The sequence below is a fragment of the Bubalus kerabau genome, chromosome 18 (genome assembly GCF_029407905.1).
Source record: "Bubalus kerabau isolate K-KA32 ecotype Philippines breed swamp buffalo chromosome 18, PCC_UOA_SB_1v2, whole genome shotgun sequence".
NCBI lineage: Eukaryota > Metazoa > Chordata > Mammalia > Artiodactyla > Bovidae > Bubalus > Bubalus kerabau.
Genome location: NC_073641.1, coordinates 49,635,021 through 49,660,800, shown reverse-complemented (window position 1 = coordinate 49,660,800; position 25,780 = coordinate 49,635,021).

Below are 25,780 nucleotides of genomic sequence, written 5' to 3'. Positions count from 1 at the left end.
CTTCTCTAAGTGATGGTTTATGTCAAACATTTACATGTTCTGGGATATGTATGGGTGTGGGTGGGTGACTGTAGTATCTGATCATAAAACATTAACAATATTTACCTTAAAAATAGGAAAAAACACAATACCCACTCTTAGAAATCTATTGGATGTTGTATTGGCTGTCTTAAAAGATAATTATAATAAAATAAGCAATAAGCAAATTATATAATATGTATGCATAATATGTATACATAAAGTAACACACAAACCTGTCAAACATATACTTGCTTGTCTCCACAAAAACAATGGGCCTTTTTTTGAAGAAATAAAAATAGATTTCAGCCAAGAGTTTGGATATTTTACTAACATATCAAGAAGAATTAAATTTCCCATCTGACCCAGGAGTGAACTATGTACTTTAGAGAGTTTTCTTTACTTGCCTATAAATATAAGTATGCATTTCCATATCTGCATCTTCTAGATATTTACATCAATTTCATGTTATTTCTAAACCAACATACTTCCTTATTCATACTGGAAAGATTGTTTTATTTGTGTCTTTAAAAAGTTTTAGAATAAATGAAATTAATGGAAATAACTTAGTATCTTTATTTTAGGACAATAACTGGAATGCAACGATGTTTAGGGAACATTTAAAATGACAGCATTTTACTATTTATTAGGATACTTTTCAATCCCTTTAATTTCTATTTATTACCTTAATATGTCTTATGCTTTAGGACTATCCATAATACATGATGTAATCACTGTTAGCTATTGGATGAATGATTGATTCATATGTACAGACAGTTCTGTAAATCAATAATAATGTCTAGTAACTATGCAAATATTTGTAAAATGAGTGAATATCAAGGTAAAACCACTTATTATGAAATGATGAGGATAATTCTGGCAGAACGTTCTGGAAAATAAGACATATTGAAATATCCTTCTCATTTCTCTCTGTTACATTAAAATGCAATTTACCCTAAAGGAAACATCTGTTTAGAAAATCAAAATAATATAAGCAATCAGCTTTCTTTTGTGTTCAACTTCCATTCAGCTGTATCATAATATAAAATCATTTTTATAATGACATGATGACTATATCTTGAATTAGCTTGCCCAGAACTTTAGGGCAGATTTCTCATTTTTTTCTGTTATTTTGAAAAATACTTAAACTAGATATATTATTTGGAAAGGGTTTAATACACTAAGCTAAGTATTCATTATATTCTTTGCAGCCAAATATGGAAAAACTCTATATAGTCAGCAAAAATAAGACCAGGAGCTGACTGTGGCTCAGATTATGAACTCCTTTTTGCAAAATTCAGACTTAAATTGAGGAAAATAGGGAAAACCATTAGACCATTCAGGTATGACTAAATCAGATCCCTTAAAATTATGCAATGGGAGTGACAAATAGGATTCAAGGGATTAGATCTGAAGTACTTGTAGAACTATGGACAGAGCTTCATAACATTGTAAAGGAGGCAATAATCAAAACCATCTCCCAAAAGAAGAAATGCAAGAAATCAAAATGGTTGTCATAGGAAGCCTTATAAGTAGATGAGAAATAAAGAAAAGTGAGAGGCATATCCATCTGAATTCAGAGTTCCAAAGAACAGCAAGGAAAGATAAGAAAGTCTTGCTAAGTGAGCAATGCAAAGAAATAGAGGGAAACAATAGAATGGGAAAGATTAGCAATTTTTTCAAGAAAATTAAAGATATGAAGGAAACATTTCATGCAAAGATGGGTACAATAAAGGACAGAAACAGTGTGGACCTAACATAAGCAGAAGATATTGAGAAGAGGTAGCAATAATACACAGAAGAACTATACGAAAAAGATCTTAATGACCCATATAAGCATGATGGTGCTATAACTCACGTAGACGTCTTGGAGTTTGAAGTCCAGTGTGTCTTAGGAAGGATCACTAGGAATAAAGCTAGTGGAGATAATGGAATTTCAGCTGAGCTATTTCAAATTCTAAAAGATAATGCTGTTAAAGTGCCACACTTAATATGCCAGCAAATTTGGAAAACCACCAGTGAACATAGGACTGGAAAAGGTCAGTTTTTCATTCCAATCCCAAAGAAAGGCAATGCCAAAGAATGTTCAAACTACCACAAAATTGTATTCATCTCACACGCTAGCAAAGTAACACACAAAATCCTCAAAACCAGGCATCGACAGTATGTGAACTGAGAACTTCCAGATTTTAAAGCTGGATTCAAAAAAGGGAGAGAAACCAGAAATCAAATTCCCAACATTCACTGGATCATAGAAAAAGCAAGAGAATTCCAGAAAAACATCTACCTCTGCTTTATTGACTACATTAAAGCCTTTGGCTGTGTGAATAACAGCAAACCATGGAAATTTCTTAAAGAGATGGGAATACCAGACCACCTGACCTGCCTCCTGAGAAATCTGTATGTAGGTTAAGAAACAAAAATTAGAAATGGACATGGAACTACAGACTTGTTCCAAATTGGGAAAGGAGTATGTCAAGGCTGTATATTGTAACCCTACTAATTTAACTTTCATGCAGAGTACATCATGTGAAATGCCAGACTGGTTGAAGCACAAGCTGGAATCAAGATTGCTGGGAGAAATATCAGTAACCTCAGGTGTACAGATGACACCACCCTTATGGTAGAAAGTGAAGATGAATTAAGAGCCTCTTGATAAAAGTGAAAGAGGAGAATGAAAAAAGTTGGCTTAAAACTCAACATTCAGAAAACTAAGATCATGACATCTGATCCCATCTCTTCATGGCAAATAGATGGGGAAAGAGTGGAAACAGTGACATATTTCATTTTGGGGGGCTCCAAAATCATTGCAGATGGTGACTACAGCCATGAAATTAAAAAATGCTTGGGCTTCCCTGGTCGCTCAGATGGTAAAGCATCTGCTTGCAATACGGGAGACACGGGTTTGATCCCTGGATCGGTAAGATCCCTGGAGAAGGAAATGGCAACCCACTACAGTATCCTTGCCTGGAGAATGCCATGGATGGAGGAGCCTGGTAGGCTAGAGTCCACGGGGGTCGCAAAGAGTCAGACACTACTGAGCTACTTCACTTTCACTTTACTCCTTGTAAGAGAAATTAAGACAAACCTAGATGACATATTAAAAACCAGAGACTTTGTTGACAAAGGTGTATATAGTCAGAGCTATGGTTTTTTGAGTAATCATGTATGGATGTGAGAGTTGGACTATAAAGAAAGCTGAGCACTGAAGAATTGATGCTTTTGAACTGTGGTGTTGGAGAAGACTCTTAAGAATCCCTTGGACTGCAAGGAGATCCAACCAGTCCATCCTAAAGGAGATAAGTCACTGGAAGGAAATCAGTCCTGAATATTCATTGAAATGACTGACGTTGAAGCTTAAACTTCAATACTTTGGCCACCTGATGTGAAGAATTGACTCATTAGAAAAGACCCTGACACTGGGAAAGATTGAAGGTGGGAGGAAAAGGGGACAACAGAGGATGAGGTGGTTGAATCACATCACGAACTCATTGGACATGAGCTTGAGTAAACTCTGGGAGTTTGGTGATGGACAGGGAGGCCTGGCATGCTGCAGTTCATGTGGTCACAACAAGTCAGACACGACTGGGTGACTGAAATGAACTGAACTAGGTGACTGAACTGAACTGATAAAGAAGACAATTCTGATTTACAGTAAATGATAGGACTCATACAGTTGCTTGTAAATTTTAGGCTTTAAAAAAATTGTTTACTGGATGCTTGGGGCTGGTGCACTGGGACGACCCAGAGGGATGGAATGGGGAGGGAGGAGGGAGGAGGGTTCAGGATGGGGAACACATGTATACCTGTGGCGGATTCATTTTGATATTTGGCAAAACTAATACAGTTATGTAAAGTTTAAAAATAAAATAAAATTAAAAAAAAAAAAAAAGAAAATATGCTACTCTGGAACTTGGCTATAATACCCAAAAAAAAAAAAAAAAAAATTGTTTAAACTTCAAGAAAAAAATTTTTAACATGAAAATAAAGTCAAGATTGATGTATTTCACCAAGAAGCAATATAACTATATTCCCAGCCTTTTAATTACTTCCATAGATTTGAAGTTTTATAAACCACTATCGGTTTCCATTCCCTAAGAATTCATAAAAGACACTCTATTATCTACGTTAAATAAAACACTTTTTTTTTTTAACAAGTGTTTGACTAAAAAGAATTTGCCCATATTTTAATTCACTTTTTCAGTTTTTATGACAGTACAAATGAATCAGTGGCTGATTAATTTGGCATTATTGTTCAGAGATCTCTTTAAAAATTGATTTAGTTATTAACCCATGACAACCATGCAGACTGTTTCCATTCATTTCATAAACTGAACCTGACATTTATTACAAATTCAGTTTCTTTACATTGCATTTCTAATTCTACTTTTTAAATACCAAGTAGTGAATTGTATGGGAGAAGGCAATGGCACCCCACTCCAGTACTCTTGCCTGGAAAATCCCATGGAGGGAGGAGCCTGGTAGGCTGCAGTCCATGGGGTCGCTAAGAGTCAGACACGACTGAGCGACTTCCCTTTCACTTTTCACTTTCATGCATTGGAGAAGGAAATGGCAACCCACTCCAGTGTTCTTGCCTGGAGAATCCCAGGGACAACGGGGCCTAGTTGGCTGCCGTCTATGGGGTCGCACAGAGTCGGACACGACTGAAGCGACTTAGCAGCAGCAGCAGCAGCAGTGAATGGTATAAAATTCAATGATACAATAGTTTATAAAGGAAATTTTTTAAATTGCTTAACCTCCTTCCATTCACAACACAGAAAGTCAATCTTGTTCACTTGTATCTTTTCAAACTTGATCTTTCATAAATAAAATCAATAATTGGGAGACAAAGAATCACTTCAAAAACTGAAAAGAAAGTACCAAACTATCTTTCAAAAATATTTTTTAGAAGATGTCAGAGGAATAGGATGGGGAGATCACTTTGTCCCACACAAATTCATCAAAAGATCATTTGAATGCTGAGCAAATTCCACAAAACAACTTCTGAACGCTGGCAGAGGACATCAGGCACCCAGACAGGCAGCCCATTCTCTTTAAAAGGAGGTAGGACAAAATATAAAAGAGAGACAAAAGAGTTAGGGATGGAGACCCATCCCAGCGAGGGAGCTGTGAAGGAGGAGAAGTTCCCAAACATCAGGAAACCCTCTCACTGGTGGGTCTGTTGCGGGCTTTGGAATCTCAGAGGGCAACATAACCTGGAGGAAAACACACACACACACACACACAGATTACATGCCTAACCACAACTCCCAGCAGAGAAGTAATCCAGATGCTCATGTCTGCCAGCAGCAAGTGGGGGCTGAACAGGGAGGTGCGGGTTGCATGCTTAGGGGAAGGACCAGGCCTGAATGCCCTGAGGATGATCTGAGGGAGCTAACCTGAGATAGCAACCCCAACTGTGGGATAGCCAGAGAGAGAGAGAAAAAAAAAAAGAGAGAGAGAGAGAGAGATAGAACTTTCCCATGAAAAACTCTAACCTAAGGCACAGCAGGGCCTGCTCACAGAATAAAAGATTGAGCAAACACCAGAGTAGAGCTAGCTGGCTGCAGACTGGCCCATCCCCCGCTGGAGGCAGAGAAGCAGGCAGGAGACAGCCAGAGCTGGAAAGTGAGGGCATCCATCTCGGCCCCAGAAATGGCATCCTTCACCAAACTGTGAGCCGAATCCCAGTTGCTAACCAAATTTTCCTGGTTTCCTGGACGGTTGACATCCTCCAGGAGGGTCGCAGTCAGAGATCAGCTCCGCAGAGAAGACACATGGCACACTTGAGACAATGCTCTCGGTGCTCTCGCTGAGCACCCAGGAAACCGAGGGCCTGGGACCGGGGAGGTGATAAGACGCACTGTCCACCTGGGAGAGTGCGCTTGCCAGCACCTGGTCACCTGAGCTGCTCGGACCTGGGATGGGTACAAAATGCATACCCAACCAAGTCTGTGCCTTTGTGGCATACCTGAGAACCTGAACCTGAGTGGCTTAGACCTGGGAAGTGCACTCAACCCAGGGCCCACTTTAGACAGTTCCTCTGCAGAGTAACCTGGAGCCTGAGCAGTGTAGACCGGAAAAGCACACATGCCATAAGCAGGGGAAAACCCAGTGTGGCCTAGACACCGCGAGCATTTCCCACACATGCCAGTGATATTTGTTTGCAGTGTTCCTCCATCCCCACAGCACAACTGAACAAGTGAGCCTAAATAAGTGAGTCTAAATAAGTGACCACCTTCACCCCCTTGTGTCAGGGTGGAAATTAGACACTGAAGAGACTTGCAAACAGAGGAAGCCAAAACAAAGAAGAGGGAAGCACTTTGGAAGTGACAGGTGCAACAGATTAAAACCCTGTAGTTAGCATTGACTACATTGGAAGGATCCTATAGACCTTGAGAAAAAGTATAAGCTGGAACAAGGAACTATCTGAAACTGAAGTGACCACACACTTCCCTCAACATCTCCAGAGAAATTCCTGGATATATTTTATTATTATCCTTTTTTATTTTATTTTTTTAAAATTTTTAAGTTCTTTATTACTCCTTTAATTTTCATTTTATAACCTACTGTTACCTTGCAAAAAAGGACCCTATTTTTAAAGCAAATTTCATATATATATATTTTATAATTTTTGTGATTTTTTTACTATTATATTTTTGAGAGTCTAACCTCCACTCTAGATTTTGAATATTTGCTTTTTGGTAACTGTTATCCATACGTTTAAGAATCCAATCTTCAGTACCCATTTTTACTTAGGAGTGTGATTACTGGCTTGATTGCTCTCTCCCATTTTGACTATCCTTTTTCTCCCCTAGGTTACCTCTATCTCTTCCATCCCCCCATCTCTTTGGGTGGTCTGGGCTATGGAGAACACTTAATTAACTGATTACTGGCTATATCTGTCTCTCTCCTTTTGACGCCCCCTCTTCTCCTCCTGGTCACCTCTATCTCCTTCCTCCTTCTTCTCTAGGTAACTCTGTGAACCTCTCTGAGTGTTCCAGACTGTGGAGAGCACATAGGGAATTGATTGCTGGCTAGATTGCTCTCCCCTTTTGATTCCCCCACTTCTCCTCCTGGTCATCTCTATCTCCCTCCTCCCTTTTTTCTTCTCTATGTAACTCTGTGAATCTCTCTGGGTGTCCCTCACTGTGGAGAATCTTTTCACCATTAACCTAGATGTTTTATCATCGGTGCTGTATGGATGGAGAAGTCTTGAAGCAACTGTAAGAATAAGACTGAAAGCCAGAGGCAGAAGGCTTAAATCCAAAACTTGAGAACACCAGAAACCTCCTGACTCTGGGAACATTAATTCACAAGAGCTCATCCAAAAGCCTCCATACCTACACTGAAACCAAGCTCCACCCAAGAGCCAACAAGTTTCAGAGTAAGACATACCAAGCTGATTCTCCAACAATGCAGGAACATAACCCTTAGCATTAAAATGCAGGTGGCCAAAAGTCACACCAAACCCATAGACACCTCAAAACTCACTACTGGGTACTTCATTGCCCTCCAGAGAGAAGAGATCCAGCTCCACCCAGCAGAACAGGGACACAAGCTTCCTTAACCAGGAAACCTTGACAAGCCACTCATCCAACCCCACCCACAGGGAGGAATCTCCACAATAAAGAGGAACCACAAACTTCCAGCATACAGAAAGGCCACCCCAAACACAGCAATCTAAAGAAAATGAAAAGGCAGAGAAATATTCAGCAGGTAAAGGAACATGATAAATGCCCGCCAAATCAAACAAAAGAGGAGGAGATAGGGAATCTACCTGAAAAAGAATTCAGAATAATGATAGTAAAATTGATACAAAATCTTGAAAACAAAATGGAGTTAAAGATAAATTGTCTGGAGACAAGGATTGAGAAGATGAAAGAAATGTTTAACAAGGACCTAGAAGAAATAAAAAAGAGTCAATCAATAATGACTAACGTAATAACTGAGTTCAAAAACACTTTGGAGGGAACCAACAGTGGAATAACTGATGCAGAAGATAGAATAAGTGAGGTGGAAGAAAGAATGGTGGAAATAAATGAAGCAGAGAGAAAAAAAGAAAAAAGAATTAAAAGAAATGAGGATAACCTCAGAGACCTCTGAGACAATGTTAAACACCCCTCATTCGAATCATAGGAGTCCCAGAAGAAGACAAAAAGAAAGGCCATAAGAAAATAGTTGAGGAGATAATAGCTGAAATCTTCCTTAAAATGGGGAAGGAAATAGCTACTCAAGTCCAAGAAACCCAGAGAGTCCCAAGGAGGATAAACTCAAGGCTAAACACCCCAAGACACATATCAATCAAATTAACAAAAATCAAACACAAAGAACAAATATTAAAAGCAGCAGGGAAAAACAACAAATAACACACAAGGGGATTCCCATAAGGATAACAGCTAGTTTTTCAGTAGAAACTCCTCAGGCAAGAAGGGAATGGCAGGACATACTTAAAGTGATGAAAGAGAAAAACCTACAACCCAGACTACTGTACCCAGTGAGGATCTCATTCAAATATGAAGGAGAAATCAAAAGCTTTACAGACAAGCAAAAGCTGACAGAATTCAGCACCACCAGACCAGCCCTTCAACACATGCTAAAGAATATTTTCTAGGCAGGAAACACAAAAAAGGTTTATAAACTCAAACCCAAAACAACAAAATAATGGCAACAGGATCATACTTCTCAATAATTACCTTAAATGAAATGAGTTGAATTCCCCAACCAAAAGACAAAGACTGACTGAATGGATACAAAAACAAGACCTCTATATATGCTGTCTACAAGAGACCCACCTCAAAACAAGGGACACATACAGACTGAAAGTGAAGGGCCAAAAAAAGATATTTCATGCAAATGGAGACCAAAATAAAGCAGGAATAGCAATACCCATATCAGACAAAATAGACTTTGAAATAAAGGTTGTGAAAGGAGACAAAGAAGGACACTACATAATGATCAAAGGATCAATCCAAGAAGATGATATAACAATTATAAATATATATGCACCCAACATAGGAGCACTGCAATAAGTAAGGCAAATGCTAACAAGTATGAAAGGGGAAATTAAGAGTAGCACAATAATAGGGGGAGACTTTAATACCCCACTCACACCTATGGATAGATCAACTAAACAGAAAATTAGCAAGGAAACACAAACTTTAAATGATGCAATGGACCAGCTAGATTTAATTGATATCTATAGGACATTTCACCCCAAAACAATGAATTTCACCTTTTTCTCAAGTGCACATGGAACCTTCTCCAGGATAGATCATATCCTGGGCCATAAATCTAGGCTTGGTAAATTAAAAAAAAAAAAATGGAAATCATTTCAAGCCTCTTTTCTGATCACAATGCAGTAAAATTAGATGTCAACTACAGGAGTGAGTAGACTTTCCCTTCTCCAGGAGATCCTCCCAACCCAGGGATTGAACCCAGGTATCCCGCATTGTGGGCAAATTCTTTAACAGCTGAGCCATCAATAAAATTAGGTATATCTGTAGACTTAAAGTTTTGAGGTTTGGAGCCAGAAATTTATTTAATTTGTATATTACTTTGTTGTGTGTTAGTTATTGCTTATTAATTATATTTATTTAAAATACATAGTTTAAAATGAGTGGGATGTGGTCTCTACCCAGAGGAGTTAATAATTTTGTTGCATAGACACACACCTATAAATAAGTAACTTTGATAAGATATGGAGACTATTAGGATAGGAAAAAAAAAATCAGAGGCTGAGAAGATTAAAGTATTAGTCTCTCAGTTGTGTCCAACTCTTTGTGACCCCATAGCCCACCAGACTGTAGCCCACCAGAATACCCTGTCCATGGTATTTTCCAGGCAAGAATTCTGGAGTGGGTTGCCAGTCCCTTCTCCACGGGATTTTCCTTACCCAGGGATAAAAAAGATCAAGGACCAGGCTAAATATTTTTCCACAGTAGTGCTCTATTACTTCTGGTGAGCTAAAGAGATCGTGTCTCAGCATTTATGTCTGTCTTTTGTGAACAAAGTTAACCTGTGTTGATTGTACAGACTTTATCAAAAGTCTTGACTTTGTTCTAAATATAGAGAAGCTAAAGCTAGCTTATATTGCTTCTGTATTTTATGGACTCAAAAGTTCACTTATGTAGCTCTTCCAAAGGTTTTCAAAAGTTTACTCTCAACAATCATTACTCAGTTATCAATTCAAATTGGACAAGATTCAAACTCTCTACTCAGTCAAATGAATAAGATGAATACATAATTAATTTAAAAATGCAGCATATTCCTCATGTAAGTATTAACCTTCCTGATAAGTTTGCTAAATTAAAGTCAGAATATTAAAATTTGTGAAAAATGCTTCTTTTAAAAATGTATTTAAATAATGATTTTTTTCTGTGTTCATCTTTGGAATGCTGATATAGTTTATCTATTATTAGTGTTGCCATATCTAAAATAATGATTATTTTCAACCTAAGTTTACAACATTCAAGTTTACTTTGAATGTTGATTAAATATCAGGAGTAATTATCATAATAACCAAACCAACATACTGACCTCAGATAATGTACAATTTCTTTTTAACTTCTACAAAGGTGATGGTGAAGAAAATTTAAAAAAAGAGAACCTCAACATACAAACTCCTCTTTTGAAAACTTTGACAAATTTTCACACTATATATTTTTGAAAGTATTTCAAGATAAAAATTGTGAAAATGACCTTTACTTTTATGCTTTTATTTTCTTGATGTGCTAGCTTGGATCATCATTTTATGCACTATTTATATTCCTTTTTATGGGAAATCTGACCTTTACTGGAATTTAGATATGAACAGAATACAAATGTGTAAGCATGCTTCTTATGAGCTAGAAAAAAATGAAAGGAATGATAAACAGATGAGGCGAGTATCTGTGAAATGTGCTGTATAAAGTGTGTCTTTCAGGCTAGGGTTTATAAAAGCCAATTACAATTCTGTATCTCTCTAGATTGCTTTATCAGTACATTAAAATAAAAGATGATGAGTTAAATACCAACATGAAATATCCCTGATCAGATACCTCTTTAAAGTGAACACAGTATAGTAATTAAAAAGTTGTTTAAAAAATTATACTATACTGTACTGCGTTTGAATTGCATGAACAAAGCATTAACTTTCATTTTTTAAGATGTATCATTATACTTAATTGTTAATAATGATCTCTGAATTGGCTTTTGTACCAGTAACATAAAAGTTAGAGAACTTTATTTCTGATTGAGGGAAAACGATCAAGCAAAAAATGACCCAATAAAGTTGACTTGTTGCATATGAAAATTGTTCCCCAAATGAAATATTATTCTCACTGAGAGGTGTTTACATTAGCAGAGATCTTAGGTTGGCCCCCAAATATATTAAAATATTAGGTTTAATACTGATGCTCTGAAACTGCATAATTTCAATTGAAAAGTAGATTGTTCAATTGATCGACAATTAAATTTGAATGAGTTTTCTGGGATGGTTAAGTGATGCTTGAAAATCTTATCTAGGATTATCTTTGCAAAAATGCTATATACTATGTAAACATAAACAAACAGGTTAAATGAAATCATCAATTAACTAAATTTCCCCAATTCAGTTTTTTAGCATGGCAAAGAATGATATCTGTCTATTAAAATACTTGCTGCTTCTCTTCATTTAATAGAAAGTTTTTCACAGTTAAGTGAGACTTGTCCATGTGAATAAATTCACATCAGTGGAATTCATGGAGAATAGCATACAGTTGTTGTCAGCCTGAGGACTTGGAAAATAGTGACCAGAATGACCTTTACAGTGATATGTTAAAGCTGCCTGAGCAACCAGCAGAGGGTACAGCTCCTGTGGAGTTACCAACTCAGATTTGCTATGGGGGAAACAAATATTTATTGTGGTTAATAATTAAACTTTTTGATTCTATTTATTACAGCTGTTTTAATTACTCTAATATATGATTAATTAGCATAATAAGTCCCCAACTGACATACTCAGGTTCAGTTCAGTCAGTCATGTCCAACTCTTTGTGATCCCATGGACTGCAGCACGCCAGGCTTCCCTGTCCTTCACCAACTCCTGCAGTTTACTCAAACTCATGTCCACTGAGTCGGTGATGCCATCGAACCATCTCATCCTCTGTTGTCCCCTTCTCCTCCTGACTTCAATCTTTTCCAGCATCAGGGTCTTTTCCAATGAGTTGGTTCTTCTCATCAGGTGGACAAAGTATTGGAGCTTCAGCTTCAGCATCAGTTCTTCCAATGAATATTCAGAACTGATTTCCTTTAGGACTGGCTGGTTAGATCTCCTTGCAGACATACTCAGGGCAAAGGAAAAATAGTTGTTACTCACCCAGTTTCTAGACTCTATCAAGGAAAAGTGCTACTTAAATAATTTCCCCCCACAGAATTAGAAGTTTACATTAATTAAGAAAAAATGACATTGTATTGCTGAACAAAAGATGTGAGCTCACATTGAAATCAGATGCCCTGAAAACAGCCTGTTGTGTTTGGTGATGGTAACAAAGAAATAAATTTGAATTAATGTCACTATCAAGTCATGTCTTTCATTTTGGTATCATTAATATTTTTTTTTTAATTATCTTCTCCATCACTAAGTAAGCAATTCATGGAGACATATAGTAAATATAATGTGAATGAGTTCTTTTATCCCTTTTCTCTAATCCTATCTTATTTTCAAGTGACTCCTTTAATTTTCTTGTCATCTCTCCGGTAAACTTGATTGATAGATAAATCTAATCATAGTAGTTGCCTATGATTAGGATGATTGTACACACATGGTATAAACATACATAGCTCATACGCGCTCATATATGTATACGAGCTCATATATGTATATGTTTATACTATATGTGTATATGTATCTAGCTCTATTTGCACTAGTAAATATACACAGGTGTTCATTAATGTACTGATGTGAATGGTCAGATGTTTAAAACAGTCAAGGATTCTTAAAAAGACAAGTTAGTATACATGAATTAGGTCTGTAGTATAGTATGTCAGAGAAGGCAATGGCACCCCACTCCAGTACTCTTGCCAGGAAAATCCCATGGACAGCGGAGCCTGGTAGGCTGCAGTCCATGGGGTCGCTAAGACTAGGACACGACTGAGGGACTTCCCTTTCACTTTTCACTTTCACGCTTTGGAGAAGGAAATGGCAACCCACTCCAGTGTTCTTGCCTGGAGAATCCCAGGGACGGGGGAGCCTGGTGGGCTGCCATCTATGGGGTCGCACAGAGTTGGACATGACTGAAGCGATTTAGCAGCAGTAGTATAGTATGTACATATTTAACTTCATGATCAACATTTTATCATTTAAACAATATATTCAATAGGAGCCTCTCTCTCAATAATTGTTTCTCATTCAAAGTTCTGGTTCTGTTTGATATAATCTGTCATATATTCATACTTTCTACAATTTGGTGATTTTCTTTTTGTGTTTGCAACAATATTTGTTTTACTCAATTATTTGTTATGTGTACATCTTTCATTTGACAATTACTGACGGAGAAACTAGAAAACACATTTGCTATAGTATTTGCAAAGATAGTGCTTTGGAAGAGAATAATCGGAAGAAAATGAAAAACATCAAACTCTATTCTCTACACAGTAACTCAAACCACCCTTTAAAATAGCATTCAGATTATGTTGCTTTTCTGATCAAAACTCTATGGCTTACCATTATCACTCAGAGTAAAATTAATGGTACTTTTAATAATGTAAACTGCTATTACACGATCTTGCACTAGAATAATCCTTGCTCCATTTATTATCTCTTTTCTGTTCGGTCAGCATTCTTCAGCCATAATCACACATACTACCTCTGAGCCTTCGCATCTTCTAGTCCTTCTGTTTGAAATGCTCTTTTCCAGAAAGTTACAGAACTAATTCCTTGATTTCTTTCAGGTATTTGCTAACTATATTCTTGTGGTAAGGGCTTCCTGGTCCATCATTACAGAAAGACCACACCTCATCTACAGTTCTTTCCTTCTTATCCTGTTTTATTTTGCCTTCATTGCATGTACTCTTGCCTGGAAAATCCCATGGATGGAGGAGCCTGGAGGGCTGCGGTCCATGGGGTCGCTGAGGGTCGGACACGACTGAGTGACTTCACTTTCACTTTTCACTTTCATGCATTGGAGAAGGAAATGGCAACCCACTCCAGTATTCTTGCCTGGAGAATCCCAGCGACAGGGGAGCTTGGTGGGCTGCCGTCTATGGGGTCGCACAGAGTCGGACACAACTGAAGTGTCTTAGAAGTAGCAGTAGCAGCAGCATATATCGCCACCAAATATCTCCTATGATTTGTGTATATGTTTAGTAAAAACCAAGACTTAATTTATTGATGATTTGATTGTGGTTTAGTTCAGTCCTGTCTGACTCTTGTGACCCCATGGACTGTATACCACTTGGCTCCTCTGTCCATGAGATTTTCCAGGCAGGAATACTGGAGTAGATTGCTATTTATCACAACTTTTAGAGCTAAATCATAATGTATATAGGCTTAATAAATATTTGTTGAAACTGAGAATGAAGGTAAGAGAAATACTAGGTATACTATTGAGCATGTATATCTGAAAATATAGTGAAAAATTCAAATTTGAAACTTGAGAGACATAAGCATATAGAACTCTGAAACTACCAGCTTTTTTGTGCATGATGTCACCCTAGAAGAGAACAAATGAAGCCTGAAAGTTAATTAAACATAACATGCTACAGAAATGTTTTTGTAGATAAGGTTATAGTATGTTCTTAACAGACAAACGTTTGCAAAGTTGATCTCTTATGAAAGTTGCTCCTGCTTATGCAAAGAGTCGGACATGACTGAGCGACTGAACTGAACTGATGCCAACTTAAAATTTAACTGTGTATTAACAAGGCTTTTCTCAGTTACATAGGCAATAAAAATGAGGTTGATCTTGCAACTAATTACTTAATTTAATTGTGGTGTGAATTCAACTAAACATGTCTTGGAAAATGGCACAAGCTAACCTTATCAGGCATAACCAGCTAAAAGTGTTTTGACATCATTTACTTCTAAGCCCTTTGTCCTAGGCAAAATGGTTGAAGATTAAGTTTAGGAATCCGAAAGTTAATTTCTTCTTCCTCCTTTTGCTATAGCTGTGATTTGGGGAAAAAATATTGTAAGGCTTATGAACTTTACTTTCTTATAATGTATTTATACTATTTTACCAAGTATAAGTCAATCAAGCATATATTCTCTTTAGCATTGGATTTAGTGTCATAGATATAACTTCATCAGGCACTATTCTTCTCTATCTAAATTATTTTATAACATTTTATTTAATGAGATCACTTGTCAAAAACCTTACAATCAGCTTTCATCTTGAGAGCAGGGAAATATTATTTGATGCTTATATAATTTCTCTGACAATGATTAAGTATGAGAAAGTTAAAATCAAATGCTATGAAAGAAAAATAATAAGGTATGGCTGGAAAATGTTGAACTTTTATTCACTGAAAGTTAAATTCCCATTACTTTCATAAACCTGCATAATAGAAATAAACATTCATATTGAATTTAAGCTGCATACATAAATTCAAGTTTTTGGATTTATCTAATGTAAACCACATGGCATTTTGGGGGAGCAGATTTTAAGAATTTTTTTTTTTAATTAAAAGGGAGCTGGCAAGTTTAATTTGCAATTATATGTGGAGACTTCTCTCAATTTTAATGAACAGTTACCATGTAGGCATTTATCTCTGAGTTCGGTTGATAGTTTGATAAAAACTCTCCCATTTAGAAAAGGAAATTTTCTTTATCATTTCATTTTTAGTGCTTGCGTTCTATTTGGACATTGGTCTTTTTTTTATTTTTTTTCTTTCATTTATTACCTGCACAAGGACATTTTTCTCTTTAAATATATTTTTCTGAAAATTGCTTATTAAAAAGCCCATTACTTTCTTTAAAATTCTTTAAACCTCAAGACAATTAAGGATTTGTTGACATTGATTATTCACTGCTGAATGGAGTTCTTTCAAATTGAGTTAAAACAACAACACTTGTCCAAAATCTTTAAATCATACTGAGTCAAAAAAGTCCTGAATTAGTATAGCCTATGTGTAGATGGTTTTTGTTATTGTCTATATTTTCCTAAATAGGTTTTACAGTTGAACCTTGTTGAATAGGTTTTAAGGTTGGAGAGATTAAGTATTTAAGAACGTTGCGATAGTTTAATGCATTTCCATCTCTTTTTGCATGTATAATTTTTTTTAAATATAAATTTATTTATTTTAATTAGAGGTTAATTACTTTACAATATCAAGGCAAGATGTTATATAAAAGAAGTTATAGAATTGGAAAAAGAAAGAAATATGTGCTTCTTAATGGAGGAGGGAAGTGGAGTAGAGTTGAATAGAGTTGAATAAAAATTGTTATTGAGAGTCAATTATGCTTGTAACTGACAGAAAATAAACCTCCCCAAAATATAATAACTGAAATTGTGCTTTACTAAACTACAAGTATTGCCATTAAGTTCAAAAAAAAAAATCTTGAGTTTTCATCACTATTCTTTCAAACCTTTTCTTTTCTCCTAATAAAACAAAACTTAATTTAATATATAGAAATTTCTGCTAATACCTTTCTTTGCAGGCTTTCTCAGATAAAGTGCTCAACATTTTTGAACATTATTTTCCTGACTTCAAAATATTAAATGATATGTAAATATTTCATATGCTGCTCACTCTTTCATTAAGCTAAACTTTTCCTGTGCAAAGAATAGTAGACTTTTTACAACATCTTAGTATTTTGAGTGATTTGAGTTAATCTGTATTGATTTGGTCAAAAAAGAAAATAATGCCAACACTTGAGAGTAAATCATTTCTCACTGAAAGTATGTAGCTTTGGTTAAGGACTTTTTAGAGTGCCAAAGATGGTTTACTGTGAGTATAATAGACTGATCCACAGTAAATGCTTAATCTAAATGGGTATCTATAATTAGCCATAGATATATATGTTGGATGGACATGAAAAATTCAGCTTAAAGCAAAAACAAAAGTAAATGAATAAACAGAATCATGAAGACCAAAATGCTGCTATTTTTTAAAAGAAAATCATTAAAATTTTTTAAGGTCATATTGAAATATTATAGAAGGTTATACTTATTTAGCCAGAAATAATCTTTGATTAAAACCATAGTATTTACTCCTTGGGCTATGATTAAATTGTGAAGCATGTTGGCATAATTTAAAATGAAGGTCTTGCTACTCAGCAACAGCAGAGAATTATTAATTGCAAAGTCTTTGCATTTCTGCCCTGTCAATCAGCACAAGTCACAAGTCAATCAGCTGATTAGAACAGGAATCAAGGCCAGATATAAAAATAATTTCTGCTTAGCTGTAATAGAACATATATTTTTAGTGAAAGGTAACTATTGAATGTGGAGAAGGCAATGGCAACCCACTCCAGTACTCTTGCCTGGAAAATCCCATGGATGGAGGAGCCTGGTAGGCTGCAGTCCATGGGATAGCTAAGAGTCAGACATGACTGAGCGACTTCACTTTCACTTTTCACTTTCATGCATTGGAGAAGGAAATGGCAACCCACTCTAGTGTTCTTGCCTGGAGAATCCCAGGGACGGGGGAGCTTGGTGGGCTGCCATCTATGGGGTCCCACAAAGTCGGACATTACTGAAGTGACTTAGTAGCAGCAACAGCAGCAAGTATTGAATGATCCTTATCAGGACTAAAATTCAGTTTCAATGTGAATGCCTACCACCAGTTATCAACTTTTTGTTCTGTGAATGTGCTTCCTTTTATTTTATTTTATTTTTTTATTTAGCTTAGCAATTAGATACTTTTTTTTTACTTTCTTTTTTTTTAAATTTTATTTTATTTTTAAACTTTACAATATTGTATTAGTGTTGCCAAATATCGAAATGAATCTGCCACAGGTATACATGTGTTCCCCATCCCGAACCCTCCTCCCTCCTCCCTCCCCATACCATCCCTCTGGGTCGTCCCAGTGCACCAGCCCCAAGCATCCAGTATAGTGCATTGAACCTAGACTGGCAACTCGTTTCATACATGATATTATACATGTTTCAATGCCATTCTCCCAAATCTTCCCACCCTCTCCCTCTCTCACAGAGTCCATAAGACTGTTCTATACATCAGTGTCTCTTTTGCTGTCTCGTACACAGGGTTATTGTTACCATCTTTCTAAATTCCATATATATGCATTAGTATACTGTATTGGTGTTTTTCTTTCTGGCTTACTTCACTCTGTATAATAGGCTCCAGTTTCATCCACCTCATTAGAACTGATTCAAATGTATTCTTTTTAATGGCTGAGTAATACTCCATTGTGTATATGTACCACAGCTTTCTTATCCATTCATCTGCTGATGGACATCTAGGTTGCTTCCATGTCCTGGCTATTATAAACAGTGCTGCGATGAACATTGGGATACACCTGTCTCTTTCCCTTCTGGTTTCCTCAGTGTGTATGCCCAGCAGTGGGATTGCTGGGTCATAAGGCAGTTCTATTTCCAGGTTTTTAAGGAATCTCCACACTGTTCTCCATAGTGGCTGTACTAAGTTTGCATTCCCACCAACAGTGTAAGAGGGTTCCCTTTTCTCCACACCCTCGCCAGCATTTATTGCTTGTAGACTTTTGGATAGTAGCCATTCTGACTGGCATGAAATGGTACCTCATAGTGGTTTTGATTTGCATTTTTCTGATAATGAGTGATGTTGAGCATCTTTTCATGTGTTTGTTAGCCATCTATATGTCTTCTTTGGAGAAATGTCTATTTAGTTCTTTGGCCCATTTTTTGATTGGATCATTTATTTTTCTGGAGTTGAGCTGTAGGAGTTGCAGAGAAAATAATAACAAATGAAGCAACTGACAAATGTGCTTCCTTTTAATTGTGTTCAACACCTATGTCTTATAGCATTCTGCTCTACTAGATACCTTCTAGTTTTCCTGAGTAAGTGACAGAGATACAAATGATGCATACCCATTGCCTAAATCAGAAAACTGGAAAAATATCTTGTTCTTCATAATTAGATACAGTTCAAAATTTAGACAAAAATTTTCTCATGAATATTTCTTTTTGTCATAATTATTTCTGTTATAAGAATAAGTGCATCCAAAATATTATTGAATAAAATAATTTAATTGTATTAGCTAATTTTATTGTGATTTTAATTTTACCAAAGTATCTTCATGCTTAGTAAAGAAGGCATGATTTGATTTTTATATCTAATGGCAACCCACTCCAGTGTTCTTGCCTGGAGAATCCCAGGGATGGGGGAGCCTGGTGGGCTGCCATCTATGGGGTCGCACAGAGTCGGACATGACTGAAGCAACTTAGCAGCAGCATACAAATATTAATGCCTTAAGCTTGCTGTATCCATCAGTGTATATTTTAAACAGGTTAAATTGTTTTATATAAAATATAGCAAAGAGTCAGACACGACTGAGTGACTGAACCGAACTGAAGATATATTTAAATATGCAACTGAATTTAGTTTCAATTTTCATTTTAATTTGACATTAATTAATTATTTTTTTGCAGGGAGTTTTTATTTATTTATTTTATTAATGTCCTAGATGAACTGGATACATTACTGCTAAAATCTTTAAGTTGAAAATTTAAAAATATAGTGAAGGGAAATATTTCCTTTCAAACTTTTATTCATTTATTTATGTTATATCTGATTTTAAAAAGCTGTAAATAAAATACTTTAAAATTCTACTATCCTTTAATGATCTTTCTCATTTAATAACTTTCTTGTTGATATAATATAGTAATCTATTTTTAAATAGCTTCAAAGTAGATATGTTGAAAATTAGAAAATTGAGATACATATGATAGTTTACAAAATGCTGTATCTATTGAGTATAAGTCATGGGCTTTTAACAAAAATATTACAAAATAGGTGATCAAATGGTATGTTAATCATATAACAAATTTTAAAATGGCTAACATTAAATGCAATGTCTTTAATAAGCATATCTAACTTATCGTAAATATCTTTAGTTTGAATATGGATGTATTCTTTCTGCTAGCAGTTCTGATATAAGCCTCTATTGTCAAACTTTTTTGTTGGTTCTTTTTACTGTATTCAGATAGCAATGATGCCTCATATGTGTTCTATCACACTGAAACCTACTAATGTTATAGACAAAACACTTATGTCAAACTACTTTAAACAAGCCAACAAATATGTCCAAATCCTCCATGCACACTGTAGTGCAAACATCATAGAAGGGTGTAGATTCATTTATTTGTCATGCTGATTACATGCCATAAATTAAATGCCCATGCATGGGTGCATGCTAAGTTGCTTCAGTCATGTCCAACTCTTTGCAACCCTATGGACTATAACCCATCAGGCTCCTCTGTCTATAGGATTCTTCAGGCAAGAATACTGAAGTGGGTTGCCATTTCTTCCTCCAAAAGATCTTCCTGACCCAGGGATCAAAATTGCATCCCCTAAGTTTCCTGCATTGGCAGGCAGGTTCTTTACCACTAGATACATTTATACTGAAATAAATTTTGGTAAAAATTATCTCATTACTTTTTTCACAATAGTAACATCAAGAAACACCAAAAAAACCAAAAACAAACAAACAAAAAAACTCTAAGTTTTAGTTTCAAACACATCATTTAAATAGAATATGTTAGAATATGTGATTGATTGTAATTTGAAAGAGCCTAGTAAATAGCCTAGAAGAGAAAGTTTTATTACTGAAGCTAATAATTATATCTATTACATTTAATATCAGCTTTGGAGCTGTTTCTGAATGGCTGTGGAAAATAGATGATGTGGAAAGTGCTGATGTCTTTGGTTTTGTTTCTTCAGGTTCTTAAGTAATGGAAGTAATAGCAGGAATGAGAAAAACAAGTCAATGATATAATAAAGGGGTCAACAAACTGTATCTAATGGAGTAGTTAATTAATAGGATATGCAGACCACAAGGTCTCTGCCAGAAATAAGCATGATGATGTTATGGGCAGACTTGAGTTCTCCCCCAAATTCAAAAGTTGAATTCCAAATTTTACTACTTAAGAATATGAACTGTATTTGGAAATAAGGTCTGTAAAAAGATAATTTAGCTTAGAAGAGCCCTATCCATCATGTCTAGTGTCCTTCTAAGTAAAGAGGCAAGACCATGTGATGATACAGAGAAAAAAACAGCCACATATTAGCCAAGAAGAGAAATAAGCTTCACAAGAAAACAGCATTGCCATCAGCTTAATCTCAAATTTTCAGCTCCCAGAAGTGTGAGAAAATAAATATGTTTTTAAGCCATCTGTGGTATTTTGTTACAGATTCCCTAGAAATCTAATATGGTATTATTTCAATTTCATTTGAAGCAATAATACAAATTATCTTTTGTTTTTTACAGACATATATGGAGACTTCCCAGGTGGCACTAGTGGTAAACTGCCTACCTGCCAGTGCACGAGAAATAAGAGACACAAGTTCAATCCCCGGGTTGGGGAGATCCCCTAGAAGAGGGCATGGCAACTCACTCCAGTTTTCTTGTCTGGAGAATTCCATGGACAGAAGAGCCTGGTGGGCTATGGTCCATAGGGTCACAAAGAGTCAGACACAACTGAAGTGACTTTGCACACATACACATAGACATATATATTATCGTAATTCAAATCCAGTTATCTCTGGCTTAATCAAATTGATTCTTCCTTGAGAGCATTTATGTGAAATAAAACATTTTATTTAATTTTAATGGGAGAAATGAAACATTTCATCTCGAGATACTCATACAGTTTTCACATGTTAAAAACATATATCGATTATATTATGCAAACATATTTTATGTAAGTAATAAAAATGATAAGAATAAATTAACACTGTCTCTATATATAATACAATATCAAGAAGAACTTTTACACTTGCCCTAGTAGAACCAAAAGATCAGCGTGCCTGATAGTTAATAGAAAATGGAGATGGATATATTATTCTTTCAAAGATGCACTCTTCTTACTCAATTATACTAAACAATTTTCAAACTTCTGAAGACACATGGATAATTCATATTTTAAAAAAAATTAACATAGAAAATAATTTAGGACAAAACAGTGAATTTAAAGGCCTTCAAAATCTGGAAAACAGCAAACATTCAAGCGTATTGAAAAAGAGTTATGTAAACATTAACATTTCTTGCTTGTCATCTTCACACAGAGAAAAAATTTGAGGATCCTTTTGATTTTCTTTTATTATATAGACTACTACATTGAATAAATTGTAGTATTTTTTCCTAAAACAGTAATAAATGAAAAGTCTCTTTTATTATTTAGTGTGTTTTGAGGTAAAAAATGTTCAAATAAATTTAAAACAGTCATATATTGCCTTGATACAGTGCAATAAGACAGTATGGTAACTTTGGTGCATTGTAAAATAAAGCCTCATCTCTTGACTTGAATTTGTCTCATTGAATTTTCTATATCAAAGCCATAAATACAGGAAATTAAAGTTCCTCATGCCAGAAATATCAAGGAGATTGTCATTTTGGCCCTGTGTGCTAGCAGGAAAAGAAGGATTATGAATATGAATAGATCTTAAGGGCGTTGGAGAAGAAACAATGTCTCATTGTGTTTAAATATAAAGCTAAAGTAGAAAAGCATTTTATATCATGTGGACAGTCAATTATGTGTCAGAAGTCTGCACTTCAGCAAGAAGGTTTAGAATAAACCTTAATAATTTTGATATACTTCTGTGGAGTTTGGACATGAAAATAGTTTACCTTGAATGAAATGAAAATATCAGAAATTAATTGATTTACTATTTAGGAATGGGAAGATTCTGGTAGGTAAATGTGCTAGAATGATTAAAGTAAAATCTAAGACTCTATCTTGCTGATATTTAGTGGGTGGATCCAGAAGATGTGTGCATGCATGCTCACTCATCTCTGACTTTTTGTGAATGCATGGACTATAGCCCAACAGGGTCTTCTGTTCAAGGAAATTTTTCAGGCAAAAATATTGGAATGGGTTGCCATTTCATTATCCAGGTGATCATCCTGACCCCGAGATTGAACCCATGTCTCCTGTGTCTACTGCATTGGCATTGGCAGATGGATTCTTTACCATCTTTGCATCACACAAAGGTGGTAAAGAATGCATTAGCAAGATAGGACCCTACCTTGCTAATTTATTACTTTATATCTATAAAAAGCTTAGTGGTAGCTACCTTTGTAGGTTCGCATTGGAGATAAGAGATGTTTATATGAAATCATAAGTGTGAAAGTAAAAGATAAAAGTTGAGACTTAAAGGGCCCAGCAACAGAATTAAGAATTAAAGGCAAAGTTAATGGTATTATTATAACACGCACAATGTCAGGGTTAATAATCAAGGTGTCTCAATCAGCAGGTGTTTGTGGGAAAGAGGGAAAGATGTTTATTAGTTATCTATTTTATATATAGTAGTGTGTGTATCGGAGAAGGCAACGGCAACCCACTCCAGTACTCTTGCCTGGACAATCCCATGGATGAAGGAGCCTGGTAGGCTGCAGTCCATGTGGTCACGAAGGGTCAGACATGACTGAGCGACTTCACTTTCACTTTTCCCTTTCCCACTCCAGTGTTCTTGCCTGGAGAATCCCAGGGACGGTGGTGCCTGGTGGGCTGCCATCTATGGGGTCACACAGAGTTGGACACGACTCAACTGACTTAGCAGCTGCAGTAGCAGCAGCAGTGTGTGTATGTCAATCCCCATCTCCCAACTTATCCTCCCCTCACCACTCTCTCTCCCCACTGATCACCGTAAGTTTGTTTTCTACAACTGTGACTCTATTTGTGTTTGTAAATAATTTTACTTATATCATATTTTGTAGATTCTATATCTCAGTGATATCATGTGATATTTGTCTTTGTCTGACTTATATCACTCAATATGACAATCTCTAGGTCTATCCATGTTACTACAAATGGCATTATCTCATTCATTTTTATGGATGACTAATATTTTATGGTATATATGTGCCACGTCTTTATCCATTCCTCTATCTATAGACGTTTAGGTTGCTTCTGTATACTGGCTATTGTAAATAGTGCTGCAGTGAACATTAGGGTGTATGTATCTAATGCAGAGTCTTTTAAACTAATGGATCTATACCAACTGGATAGCTACATGGAAAAGAATTAAATGTAACCCTTACATCATACTTTATATATAAGTTAACTGGACAAAAGTAGATCAAACAGTTGACTGAAAAAAACTAATACTAAATATTTTTTAGAAGGAAACATAGGTTATATCTTTATGATCCTGAATTTGACAAAAGATTTTCAGATTTGATACCAAAAACATTAGCAACAGAATTAAAAATAGAAAAATTAAACATTATCAATATTAAAATATTTTGTCATTCAAGGGACTGCATCAAGAAAATGAAAAGACAATAAACAAAATTGTAAAAGTTGAGGGTTCAGGATGGGGAACACATGTATACCTGTGGCGGATTCATTTTGATATTTGGCAAAACTAATACAATTATGTAAAGTTTAAAAATAAAATAAAATTTAAAAAAAAAGTTGTTTGCAAATCACATATCTAGTAAGGTAATTGTATCCAAAACAGATAGATGATTATGATAGACAGATACAGAAATGGGTACAAAAATATATCCTCTTGCAACTGTGTGATCAAAAGACAAATAATAATGGGAAAGCAAACCTGAATAGACATGTCTTTAAAGAAGATTAAATATCCAATTAATACATGAATAGGTGCTTGATATTATTAGTTATTAGAGAAATGCAGAAGAAAACGACAATGAGATAGCATTTCTTAACCAGTAAGATGGCTAGAATCTTCAACTCTAGAATATTAGCCATTGTTGTACAAAGACAACTGATGCTCTCTCCAGCTTTCTTCTTTTTAAATGCAAATTTTAATATTAACTAGGAATATTTAACCAAGGAGTAAAAATCTCTCTGGTTTCTTTGAAATAGATTAAACTTCTTGATTGGTTTTAGTTTTGGCTACTTGTTTTCATTCTGTATATCTGCATTAATACCTCAAAGATATTGTGGATTTATTAGTAGACCACTGTGATAAAGCAAATATAGCAATAAAGCAAAACCCATGAATATTTCGGTTTCTCAGTGCAAATAAAAGTCATTTTTACACTATGCTGTAGCCTATTAAGTGTGCAATAGCAATATATCTAAAAAATAAAAATATCTTAATTAAAAACACTATTACTAAAAAGCAGTTGCTATCATCTGCCAATTCAAGGTTGCCATAAATGTTCAATATGTAAAAATAAAATATTTGCAAAGCCCTATAAAGGGATGGAGAAGTAAAATGAAGTGTTCCTGTATCTAGTATCTTTCTGTCATCTGTCATAATCAACCTACTGTATGATTAGAGCCCCAAAAGCATCTTTTTAAAAATGTTTGTTAGAGCCTCATCAGTTCAGTTCAGATCAATCACTTGGTTGTGTCCAGCTCTTTGCGACCCCATGAATCACAGCACACCAGGCCTCCCTGTCCATCACCAACTCCCGGAGTTCATTCAGACTCAACGTCCATTGAGTCAGTGATGCCATCCAGCCATCTCATCCTCTGCTGTCCCCTTCTCCTTCTGCCCCCAATCCCTCCCAGCATCAGTCTTTTCCAATGGGTCAACTCTTTGCATGAGGTGGCCAAAGTACTGGAGTTTCAGCTTTAGCATCATTCCTTCCAAAGAAATCCCAGGTCTGATCTCCTTCAGAATGGACTGGTTGGATCTCCTTGCAGTCCAATGGACTCTCAAGAGT